The sequence below is a fragment of the Coenobita brevimanus genome, chromosome 15 (genome assembly GCF_032717465.1).
Source record: "Coenobita brevimanus isolate Jiangsu-jjx chromosome 15, ASM3271746v2, whole genome shotgun sequence".
NCBI classification, from domain to species: domain Eukaryota; kingdom Metazoa; phylum Arthropoda; class Malacostraca; order Decapoda; family Coenobitidae; genus Coenobita; species Coenobita brevimanus.
In genome coordinates, this window is record NC_136968.1 from 276,553 (window position 1) to 290,412 (window position 13,860).

Genomic DNA, 13,860 nt, shown 5'->3' on the forward strand with positions numbered 1-13,860 from the left:
ACCCAACTAACCCAACCCAACCTAACCCAATCCAACCCAACCCAACTAACCCAACCCAACCTAACCCAATCCAACCCAACCCAACCCAACCTAACCTAACCCAATCCAAACCACCCCAACCTAACCTAACCCAATCCAAACCAACCCAACTCAACCCAACGCAGCCAAACCCAACCCACCCCAATCCAAGCCAACCCAACCCAATCTAAGCTAACCCAGTCTAGCCCAACATAACCCAAGCCAGCCCAGGCCAAGCCAAGCCAGCCCTGTGAAGGCAGCGAGGCCTAAGCCAGCTGAGGCAAATGTCAGCGCGAGGAGCCCAGTGAACTATTGAGACCTAAAGATGATGGAGCACCCCGCCCCCCGCCTGCCCCGCCTCCCGTTGCTCCTCTCCCTTGGCGATTCATCCTCCATATTAGAACGTTTTAATATATTCAGAGTGGCATTGGACGCTCCCTAACACCTCTACCTTGTTTATTATGTAAGAAAAAAGGAACCCAAGGCCAGGAGCCCCCAAGATTGTTAAAGAAAAAAGATAACAGCTCGTATTCTCGCCGGTTAAGGAAGCTCTCTAACACCTTTTCCTAAGCGATTTATTTTTGGATATGGCTGGTTAATGTCCTTTTGTACGTTATTGATGCAGAGTATGGCGATATTGGAAGGAATTATGTAACCCAGATGAGGACAGTATGGCGTAATAAACAAAATAAATCGCTACGGAAAAAGTGTTAGGGGACTTCCTTACCCGGCCTTAGTCTCCACATTACTCCTTAACATCGACCTTGCATGACCAGCTGCTTCCACTGAATGTTGGTTGGTTAAAGAATTACGATAAAGTGATTAGTTAGTTCCTTCCGTGTTTGTTATTATTATTATTATTAACATTATTATTATTATAATTATTATTATTATTATCATCATCATTATCATCATCATTACTGCTATTATTATTATTGTTATTGTTATTATTATTATTAAACAGAGAGAGATACAGTGATGCTTGGGAAGGAAGGAGAAATATGGAGGGCAGGACAGTGATCCACCAACTTCTGAACCCAACTGTTTTCACGCTGTTCCAACTCTTTAAGGTACAGTTATCTATCTATCTATTTATCTATTTTTCTATCTATTTATTGCTTATATATTTTTATTTGTTACATTATTTTTTGTTTTATTTGTTTTTTTGGTTATTGCTTTATTTATTTATTGCTGTTTTATTTATTTATTTATTTATTGCTGTTTATTTATTTATTTATTGCTGTGTTATTTATTTATTTATTTATTGCTGTGTTATTTATTTATTTATTTATTGGTGTTATTTATTTATTTATTTATTGCTGTTTTATTTATTTATTTATTTATTGCTGTTTTATTTATTTATTATTGTTTTTTATTTATTTATTGCATTTATTTATTTATTTATTTACTGCATTATTTATTTATTGCTGTTTATTTATTTATTTATTGTTTTATTTATTTATTTATTGCTGCATATATTTATTCATTTATTTATTTATTTATTTATTGTTTTTTTATTTATTCATTTATTTATTTATTTATTTATTGCTGTTTTATTTATTCATTTATTTATGTATTAATTCAGCCATAGTTATTGCTTTATTCCATCAATTATTATATTCATCTGAGCCTTAGTTATGAGGTAGGCATGAGTCTCCTTGGTTACTAGTCAGATCAACCCTGCAGTCTACTACTACCACTACCACTACTACTACAACCACCACCACCACTACTACAGCCACCACCATCACCACTACTACTACTACTACTACTGTTGCTGCTACTACTACTACTATTACTACTACTACTACTACTACTACTACTACTGTTGCTGCTACTACTACTACTATTACTACTACTACTACTACTACTACTACTACTACTGTTGCTGCTACTACTACTACTATTACTACTACTACTACTACTACTACTACTACTGTGTGATTTCCCTCTCCCTACCACTATTCTCCGTTCACCTGAATTTGGCCCAGATTTTCGTCCTTTTGCAGCTTATTTCACGTGGCTCAGTGGCAAATGCTACGGCTCTACATTCTTCCTATAGCACTTCTTCCTGACTAGCATCATATTTTGTGTATCTATCTGTATATTCATCTGTCATTTTGCCTACCTACCTACCTGCCTATCTATCTATCTATCTATCTATCGCTTCGTATGTCTACCTACCTACCTTCTTACCTATGTATATTTCTGTCTACCTGTCTATCTATCTATTGGTTTGTCTATCTACCTACCTACCTACCTACCTATGTATCTACCTATCTCTGTCTGCCTGCCTATCTATCTGTCTATCGGCTCGTCTGTCTACCTACCTACCTATCTACTTACCTATCTTTTGTCAACCTACCCACGTTCACTTACCTACCTGCTTATCTATCTATCGGTTTGTATGTCTACTTACCTACTTACCTATCTGTCTATTTTTCTGTCTGCCTACTTACCTGCCTGTCTGTCTATCTATTTATCTATCTATCTACCGCAAGACTATAGAAACCGTCTGCCTAAACCCTCTGATGTATGAATTATTTCTCACACTCTCAGTCTATTTTTATTCAGCTGAGATAGGAAATTCGACTGAGGTAAGGGATGAGTCTCCTTGGTTACTATTCAAATCCATCCTCCAATCCACCTACACACTTGGCTATTAATCGAACTGAAGGGGTGTTACGGATCTTTGCTAGGTTTGAGCGAAATTTGAATTGTGATGCTACAACGACGGTGATAACGGTCTAATTTAAATTCATGTAAAAATAATGGAGGCTACCATCATCATCATCATCGTCATCACCATCGTGCTCATGTTTCTGCATCCGAACAAAATCATTATAAGAAGGGCAATGATGGTAATGACCTGCGTTATGTGAATCAATGCCATAATTATGGCATCACGAGATGGTGGATGATAGGCCCACCGCCCAGAAGTCAGCGTTGCCAACTCAGCGTATTTTCCCGCTACCTCTACCGCTACTCCTCACTCAGTCATTATTTTTAACATTAGGCATCAAGAAATGCAGCCTAACGATATTATGGAGATAATATCCCTTTTGTAGAAACTTTCTGCACTTGTTTTTGTATATTGCGGCGCTCTAGCGATTTCTTAGCAAAAATTTAGCAGTATTTGTAACTCGGGATATGGCAACTCTACGGACCGCCACCGCCTCAGTGTCAGACTAGAGGTAGTGTAGTGCGGTGATGCTGCGCGGTGCTCCTTTGGGAAACTTTTAACCAACCCGCCAAATACTATAATATTTAACGTCGTTCTGCTTTAAACGTCTACGTAAGCATTACACACTAAATGAGAGTGAGCGAGTGTAGTGATATCTAAAGTGCCAGTGATTTATGGAGGAAGCTAATGCACGACGCAAGCGTTTTAATATAAGTCAAAATTCAAATTCCCGAGTTTGACCTTGTAATTCCAAATGCCTGTGACTGACGAATGGTATGGGAAAAAACGGCAAAATAAAAACTGATAATATTGCGATAAACGAGGCGTGAGCAAATTAAAGTGAGAACAAGCCTTCTGAAGAACGTCTTTGAGGATGGGACAGAGATATGCCGGTAAAGGGAGGGATGTAACGTAGCCAGTCAGTTGCAGCGTTAACGGCGCCGTGAGTACTTAATGTTTATCTACTTGATAGGCAGTATTATTATTATTATTATTATTATTATTATTATTATCCAATCCTACATCGCCCCATGAGGAGTGTAGGAGCCCGGGGCTAGGCAGTTGGTCTTACCTGGTTATCTTACCTGGTGGGCTTCGACATTTAAGATGAGTGACCACCCTCACTCATCCCTGAGTGGCATTACATGAGCAAATACACGCCAACCATCCCTTGGATATAAACCTTCACCGGCTCAATCCGATTGGAGCGCAGTAATGACCCACTAAACCACCAGGCGCCAAAGTTTGGTTATATGGTTACCACCCAGCGCAGTAAATAGATTCCTGGTGTACAGGAAACCATTTGGCATGTCACACAGTGTAGAGTCACCCACAGGCAGAAGGAAGAGGAAAGAATGAAGGAAAGAAAGAAGAGGGAGTGTAAAGTCACCCGTAGGCAGAAGGACAAGGAAAGAATGAAAGACAGAAGAGGATGGAAGGAAAGAAGCATGGAGGAGAGGAAAGGGCAGACATCCGAGAGCAGCACTACATCGAGTAATACGAGTATATTATCATTATTATTTTATTATTATTATTATTATTGTTGTTGTTGTTTACCCATTTACAGTTAATTTCTTGATGTAATTCCTTTTTGTGACTACACTGAGTGACAAGCCAAATGGTTTCCTGCACATCGGGAAACGTATTATATACTACGTTGGGTGGTAACCATGTAGCCAAGTGACGCCTGGTGGTGTAGTGGGTTAAGGGGTTTCAGCCGGTTTGAGCTGGTTAGTGCTTTTTTCCTCACGTAAGTTCACTCTGACATGTGAGCAATAAACTCCACTCAGGGGCGAGTGAGGCGGGTCACCCTCGCCTTAAATGTAGGAATTGAATTGCCTAGCCCTGGGATCTTACGCTCTTTATTGATGCCAAAACGGATTAGATGGATTGTTATTATTATTCAAATATCATTGGTTAATCCGTTGACTAGCGAAATGTCAGTATTTGTTCCTAGAAACAATTTTATACAGCTTTCCAAAGGCATCTCATACTGAAGGGGTTAATGAAGGCCGTACCTGACCCCTTCAGTTACAATAGTGGCGGAGAGAGAGGGGGGGGAGGGGGGAGAGAGAGTTTAAGCGTATCACTTGCACCTACACTGTTAAGGCAGACGATCAGATATTCAGCAGGTCACAGTCTTGGCCAGGAATACACCATACAACAGTCTAATAACCATCTAGGTCCCCATGGGTACTGCAGGGCCATGGCAGGCATGGTAGTATTTCTCCCTAATATACAGGGCGATAGTGAGTTTTTTTTTTTTTTTTTTTTTTTTTTTTTTTTTTTAACAATAAACCGCTTATGGACATGTGTTGGGAAATCTTCGAGTCCACTGAAAATAGGACCCCGTTGAATTCTGTTTTAATCCAACATCGATCTTTATTATTATTATTATTATTACGGTATTATTTAAAATGTGCTGAAAGGAAGAATATGATATTTAAGGTGTCAAATCAGATGAAGAGGGTAAGCCGGGATATAGGTGAGCAGTGCGTGAAGAATTGAAGGCAAGGCAGTGGTGGACGGTGGGGATATTACAGACGCCTGGAGAAAGCATCGTAACCGGTTGTTGAAGGAGTTGGATTGGACCAGGGAAGGTTTGGAGTCAGCGGATCCAGTGCTTGGCCCTTGGCCTTTGATGCTGCTACTGTGAGCAGGGCATTGGCAGTATGCAGGTGGCAGCAGGTGTGTCTGGGGTGACTGCTGAAATACTGAAAGCCTCGGGGGCTAGGAGTGGGGTTAGTTGCTGATTTAATAAATACGATTATATATGAGTGTGTTGTCCCAGATGACTGGCTGAAGTGTAATTGTAAATGTGTGCAAGGGGAAGGGTGATGCCCTGCAAAGAGGAAATTATAGAGGCATAAAACTTTTGAACCTGGTAATGGAGAGAATTCGAGAATGAATGAGTATAGAGAGAGTGAATATTGATGAGATGAAGTTTGGGTTTATGCCAGGCAAAGAGACCACTGATGCCATATTCATTGTTCGACAGCATCAGGGAAAATATATAGGAAACAGGCGATCTGTGTAGGTACTTTGTTTTTGATGATTTGGAGGTCTTTGACAGAGTCCCTAGGAAAGTGGTGAAGTGGGAAATGAGAAAGCTTGTGAACAAGGAGTGGCTGGTTAGAGTGGTTATGGCCAGGGATAATAGCATTGGTTATGGCTATGTAGCCTGTGTGGGTGCTCGTACCCAGGTAAAGGTGAATGGAGATTTGAGTGATGAGTTTTCTGTGAATGTTGGTGTGCATCAGGGTCTTGAGCCCCGTGTTTTTCATAGTAGGGTACTTGAAGCCCTCTCACTTGACTTCAGTAATGGGCTTCCGTGGGAGATGTATACGGTTGATTTGATGTTGATTGCAGAGAATGAAAGGGAGACGGAGGAAGGATTTAGGAAATGGAGAGATGGTATGGGGCACCAGGGTTTAGGAGTAAATGCAGATAAAACAGAGGTGATGGTGTCTAGGGTTGGTGGCGGACCTGTAAAAGAAGGAGTGTGGCAACGTGCGATTTGCCACAAGGGCGTCGAAAGTAAATCCAAATCTTGTGCAGTGTTTGTGATAAGTGGATGATGAATAGATGTAGTGGTAGTAGAGGTAGACTACAACATAGTGCGGATTTCATGTGTGCGATGTGTGGGGAGAGCATGGGGAGAGTGTCAGGCGTGAAAGACTTGATCTTACTGGTGAGTTTCTTGAGTGTGTGGAAGAATTTTGTTATTTGGGAGACGTGTTACGTGCTGGAGATGGGACTGGAGCTTGCTTTGTGGCTAGAGTGAGGAGTGGTTGGAAGAAGTTCAGGGAGCTGTTACCTCTCCTGACATTGAGAGGGCTGTCCCTCCGTCCTAGGGGTTTTTTGTATGTGGCATGTGTTAGGAGTGTAATGCAGGTAGTGACACCTGGGCAATAAAGGAAGAGGATATTCGCAGGCTCAACCCAACAGGTATGACTGATTAGATGGATATGTAGTGCGTCCATGAATGTGAGGCCTTGGGGGGGGGGTTTACGATTGAAGAGTTGAGAGGAAGGATGGGATTTGAATGTATTGGTGTTATGAGGAGCAGATTAAGATGGCTTGGGCGTTTTGAAAGGATAGGGGATGACAGTTGGGTCCAGAAGGTGAGAAGTGTGAACGTAGGGGCTACGGTTGCGAGAGGCAGACTGAAAAAGACATGGGATGAGGTCATAGAGTGACTTTAGGGATAAGGGACTAAATAAGGAGGCTGCCAGAGATCGAGCAGCAAGGAGAGCCGCCATTATGTGACCAACGCCGACGCATTCAAGCATGTTGGAGCCTTTATTAACGATGTACGTCCTACGGTTATTGTTATACCGGTAATTTTTAGTATTGTCATTACAGGTAATATTATTATTATTATTATTATTACCGGTATTACTGTTGTTGACCTGAGTTAGCCTACCTCATGGTTTCGGGATTCGTCAGCTTTGACTTCAATTTAGATATAATATTGTAGTTTATCCTGAAGTTCCGTTTCCTTTCCAGCCTGTGAAGCAGGATGAAGTGACACACCGACTGCGTGACATTTTCTTGTATCCGGTTTAGTTATATGTTGTACTACTACTACTATTGCTGCTGCTGCTACTACTGTTTTACTATTTTTCCTACTACGGTACTACAACTGCTGCTGCTGCTGCTGCTGCTACTACTACTACTACTATTATGTTCTGTTTTAGAGGAAGATTGGCTTTAGTTTATGTAGCTCTTATTGTCATTATCATCCCAGCCACTTTTACCCTCCTAGCCTAAGGATGGGGTGAGGTTGGGTCTGGAGAGCAAACTAACGGATAGAAGAAATATCAGCAGCTTACCCTGTTAAATGGGTCACACATTCATTCTCTCACCATTCATCCCACGGAATCCTGATTAAATTACGGTACACCGGAAAATATGAACCTATGTATCAGTTACTGAGGAGAATGTGATCTCTCTCTCTCCATATCTTTCCTCCTACATTTCCTCCTACTCCCCTCTTCCCTCTCCATCACCCACACTTCCCCCCCCCTCTCATTCTCTCTGTCTCTCTCTCTCTCTCTGCCTCCCTCCGTTGAATAAGTGAGAGAGGTCCAGTGTGGGATTTAAAGGGAGATACCTCTCTCTCTCTCTCTCTCTCTCTCTCTCTCTCTCTCTCTCTCTCTCACACACACACACACAGACACACACACACACAGTCACTTAACTCCCCCCGCCTCTCTCTCTCTCTCTCTCTCTCTCTCTCTCTCTCTCACACACACACACACACACACACACACACACACACACACACACACACACACACAGTCACTTAACTCCCCCCGCCTCTCTCTCTCTCTCTCTCTCTCTCTCTCTCTCTCTCTCTCTTTCTCCTTCTTTCATTAAGTATTTTTTGATCATCCATCTGATTTAAACTATCTCTAAAATCTCTCTATATAAAGGAATTAAAGAGAGGATTCCCAAACAGGTCACACTGATCTCTCTCTCTCTCTCTCTCTCTCTCTCTCTCTCTCTCTCTCTCTCTCTCTCTCTCTCTCGATGTGAAAGAGTTAGGTTAAAGTGACTTAAAAATAACATTGTCTTTTTTTTTAATCAGAAAAATCTCAGACGATTTTATTCAGATGTGAGAGAGAGAGAGAGAGAGAGGAGCCAGATAAATTGGGAGAAAGGTTGGTGAGCAGATAGATAACTGGTAGATACTTATTGAGAGAGAGAAAATTGTGCCATTGAAAACAACACACACACACACACACTCTCTCTCTCTCTCTCTCTCTCTCTCTCTCTCTCTCTCTCTCTCTCTCTCTCTCTCTCTCTCTTTCCCTTTTTTTCACTCATTCACACACACACACACACACACACACACACACACACACACACACACACACACACACACACACTAATACCTTCACTCATTCATTTCTTAATCTATATTATTATCCTTCCCATATTATCTTGAAAATCAGTTGTTGTTTTTCCTACTTCATTTCTTTCGTTTTTTCCCCTCATTCTTCATTTTGTTCTCTCCTGATTTCCTTTCCTTCTTTCCTCTTCATCTTTCCTTTCTTTTCCTTCCTTCATTCATACCCCTCTCCCTCCCCCCCGTCTTTCCATCCTTCCTTCCTTCATTCGTACCGTACCTCCCTGTAATCCAGTTCATTTATTCATATCTTTCTCTCCTTCCCATCCTTCTTTCTTTCCTCCCTTCTTTCCTTCATCCTTACTTTCCTTCCTTCCTTCTTTCCTTCCCATCCTTACTTCTTTCCTTTTCAGCCTTACTTCTTTCTTCCCTTCCTTTCCTTCATTCATTCTTACCTCCCTTCCTTCCTGTCATTCCTTCCTTCATTCATACCTCCCTCCCTTCTTTCTTTCCTTTCCATACTTACTTCATTCCTTCCCTCTCCTCTTACCATCCTTACTTCTTTCCCTCCTTCTTTCCTTCCTTCCTTTCCTTCATTCATTCATACCTCCCCTCCTTCTTTCCTTCAGGATTCCTTAATTTCATCCTTCATTTATTCCTTCTGTCCTTTCCTTCCTTCCTTCCTTTCATCTAGTCCTTCATTTATTCATTCATTCCTGTCTTTCCTTCCCATCCTTACTTCTTTCCTCTTTTCTTTCATCCAATCCTTCATTTATTCATTCATTTCTCATTCCTTCCCATCCTTACGTCTTTCCATCCTTCCTTCCTTCTTCCCTTCATTCATTCGTACCTCCCTCCCTCCCTTCGTTAATATCAAGGGTCCACACCAGCCACATCGAGCTACCCCGATTGGGTGAGGGGGGGGGGGGCGAGGTCGTGAATAAAATCGCGAAAAAAAGGCTAACAAGTACGTATCGAAGCGTAGGGTCCCAGGGCTAGGCTGCTGATTTCCGGCATATAAAACGAGGGTGAACAGTCTTTCTTCCCCGAGTAGCAATAAAACTGCATGAGTATACTGGTTTCTACTTCAACTTGGTCTTGATTTTCGTCCTTTTGCAGCTTATTTCACGTAGTTCAGTGGCAGAAAAGGATAATAATGCAGCTCCACGTCCATTCCACAGCACTTCTTTGTGACTAGCATCTTGAAGTGTCAGTTTATTCTCAAAATATTCAAGAATGAGAGAAGGAAATTTTAGGCCAAGTTAGAGTGAAAAAGGTGTAGCAAGTCCCAGCAGGTGTGGTCAGGAATATCCCTCCAGTTTTTTTGGTCGGAGAGTGACGAGACTGAACGCAGACTTATGAAAATGTTTGGTGGGTTTCGAAGTTAACATCGCTTAGTTTCAAAAGGTAATGCTCACCGTCTCGTGTTGTCTCGTACGGCAGTGAACTGATATCAGAGTTGGCAGATTTCCTGTACATCCTCGGCTTAAATAACTTGTAAGGAGGGGGAGGCCGAGGATGAGATGGAGGGATGGGGTGGAGAGGTATATGAGAGAGGGGGGTGTGAGTTGGGAGCAGGGCAGTGAAATGGCAGGGGACAGGGCGACTTGGAGGCGATTTGTTTGTGGCCACCCCAAACGGGATTGAGGCGTCTAGATAGATAGATAGATAGAATATTTTGACCTCTTCTAGTGTGATGTCTAGATTTTTTATTCGTGTTTCCTACTGTTGCCCGGTTTGATTTCGCCTAGGATCTCTAGTGGTAGTTGTGGTAGTACCGGCATTATTACCGTTGTAGTAGTAGTGCCGCTATTATTATTATTATTATTATTATTATTATTATTATTAGTGGTGGTGGTGATGGCGGCATTATTATTAGGCCTATTATTATTACCGCTACCGGTACTATTATTACCAGTGGTAGTGGTAGTATATAGTGGTAGCAGTCGTCATCATCATCCGGACCTCCTTTCCCACCCGTGGACTGGGTCAGCAGTCGTACCAGTACCCGGTAGTAAAATTCTCAAACTGTAAATTGTCCGAGGTTTTCGTCCGTTTGTTGTTTATATCACGTAACTCGAAAAAAAAAAAAACGGTTATGGTTGTGCTTCCTTTCCATAGCACTTCATCGTGACTGGTACCACATTTAAAACCATTGCTTCTCCTCAGCATTCAAGATGGAGATTTGGCAGTTTTAGGCCAAGTTAGAATAAAAGAAGTATATATAGCGCTTGTAGTGTGAACCCAGTGGCCTGCAGGCTTGAGTTTCCCTTCTCCTACTGTGCACCGTCCTCCATTCAGGGGATAGGGATGGAGGTGAGGGACGTTTGTACAACCAGGCAGTGGCGCCGCCCGGTTATATCAGTGCCACCACCGAGGGCGTCCCAGTCCACCCTCATCTTATGTAGTGAAGGGGTTGGCGAAGACTATACCCCCCCCCCCTCCCTCCAGGTTCGAAAGTTTCTCCTTTGCTGAGTAAAAAGAATTGAACTGAACCGGTAATGGAGAGAAAAAGGGGGGGGGGAGCAAGAGGGCGAGAGGGAAGGAAGTACCGCACCGGTATGCGATAGTGTGTGTGGGGGGGGAGGGGGGGAGAGCGAGTGATGGAAGGAGAAAGAGCACAGGAAAGGGAAAAAATGGGAAGGAGAGAGAGAGAGAGAAACATCCGCTCCCATGAACTGGTCTGGGGGCCTAATATATGACCTTTGCCCCCCACCCTAACCCTTGACCTTTGCCTGTTACCCTGACCCTTGACCTTTGCCTGTTACCCTGACCCTTGACCTTTGCCTGTCACCCTAACCCTTGACCTTTGCCTGTCACCCTAACCCTTGACCTTTGCCAGTCACCCTAACCCTTGACCTCTCCCTGTCACCCTAACCCTTGACCTCTCCCTGTCACCCTAACCCTTGACCTTTCCCTGTCATCCTAACCCTTGACCTTTCCCTGTCATCCTAACCCTTGACCTTTCCCTGTCACCCTAACCCTTGACCTTTGCCTGTCACCCTAACCCTTGACCTTTGCCAGTCACCCTAACCCTTGACCTTTGCCTGTCACCCTAACCCTTGACCTTTGCCCGTCACCCTAACCCTTGACCTTTGCCCCCCACCCTAACCCTTGACCTTTGCCCCCCACCCTAACCCTTGACCTTTGCCAGTCACCCTAACCCTTGACCTCTCCCTGTCATCCTAACCCTTGACCTTTGCCAGTCACCCTAACCCTTGACCTCTCCCTGTCATCCTAACCCTTGACCTCTCCCTGTCACCCTAACCCTTGACCTCTCCCTGTCACCCTAACCCTTGACCTCTCCCTGTCACCCTAACCCTTGACCTCTCCCTGTCATCCTAACCCTTGACCTTTGCCAGTCACCCTAACCCTTGACCTTTCCCTGTCACCCTAACCCTTGACCTCTCCCTGTCACCCTAACCCCTGACCTCTCCCTGTCACCCTAACCCTTGACCTCTCCCTGTCACCCTAACCCCTGGCCTTTCCGTCACCCTAACCTTTAACTTCAGAATCGTATATCTCTTCTTGCTTTATCCCTAACCCATCCACAAAGTTTGAACTAATTCGGACAGACTTAAATTAGCTTGACCTCCCCTCTGGTTCTTACCTCCTGTTGTCTGTCCTTCCTGTGTAGTGTAGTGGTAGTAATAGTGGTACGTAACGTAGTACAGTAGTAATATTGATAGTAGTAGTTGTAGTAGTAGTAATAGTACCGGTAATAGTAGTTGTGGTAGATGTAGCTAGTAGTAGTAGTGATAGTATGTGGTAGTAATAACAGTAGTGTCGTAGAGTAGTAGTAGTAGCCTAATTGTTGTTGTTGTTGTTGCAGTCCCAGGTTTATCTGAACTGGGAACCCTGTGGACTGCAGGCCTAAGCTGCCTTTATCCATGAATCATTTGTGGGGATGGGAAGGGAAGTGAGGACGTGTGTGTAACCAGGCAGCTCCACCGCCTGGTTGTATCGGTGCCACCGCGTGAAGGCCTCCCTCACCAGCAGGAATTTTGGGCTGTGTCCTTGGGCTGAAGCGATTAAGGGGAAAAAATGAGGAAAACCAAACCGTATAATTAACATTGAACAAAAAAGAAAATAATAATGAACTTTTGCCTTCCATGACTCTCTCTCTCTCTCTCTCTCTCTCTCTCTCTCTCTCTGGTTATTCTTCATAAAATCGTCTGGTCAGCAAGAGAAGTAAATGGTTAGAAATTGAAAAAATAAAATACCTTTGTTTGTAAAAATTAATATTGTGTTTGTTTAATGGAAGTTTGTGGGTCCTGGGGGGTAAATGAGAGAGAGAGAGAGAGAGAGAGAGAGAGAGAGAGAGAGATTACTTGCATGAATGAAGTTAATAGAAGCTCTTCAGTGTATGTGTGTGTGTGTATGTGAACGTTTGTGTATTCTGTATGTCTGTGTGTAGGCTACGTGTTGGTATGTATATGTGTGTGTATATTCTATGTGTGTGGGTGTGTTTGTGTGTGTGTGTGTGTGTGTTTGTATGTGTGTGTGTGCATGGGTGTTCATAAGGCACCTGTGTTCTATTTCAAGCACCTGCCCTGTTCACCAGTGTTATTTAGCACCTTGAAGAACAGATCAACGTGTTATCAGTTTTAATGTGTTCACTCCCAGGACCTGTCGTGAACATTAGGCAGAACTTGACCTAGGCCATCAGTTTATCTATCTATCTATCTGTCTGTCTGAATGTATGTGTGTGTATCTATTCGTCTACTGTATATAGGCTATGTCTGTGTCTATCTACATGTCTGTCTTATCTGTCTAGCCATTTGTGTAGCCTATCTTTCTCTCAGTTTTATCTATCTTGCTGTCTATCCATGTATTGGCAGACACCTTAATCAAAGGTAAACAATTATATTCCATTTTTGACCAGACTTGAGGGAAGGGTTGAGGGTCAGGCAAGAAAGGTGATCAAATTAACAAATAATGTGAGTTATCAAATACATGAACAGATGAAGGTCATATGAGGTCAAAGGTCGATCAATAAAAGGCAATAAACAACTAAAGCAAGGGGTCAGAGGTGGAGCGAGAATGTGGGTCTCATTTGAAATAATGATAATAGTAGTGGTAGTAGTAGTAGTAATAATAATAATAATAATAATCATCATCATCATCATCATCATCTCCTTCCCCGCTTTCTCCTCCTCCTCCTCCTCCTCCTCCTCCATCATTTTCCCATTATTATTATTATTATTATTATTATTATTATTATTATTATTGCCAGTTGTAGTACAGTAGGGTATGTCTGTAATTATTAGATTAATAGTCATTAGTACAGGTATCAGATTTATTT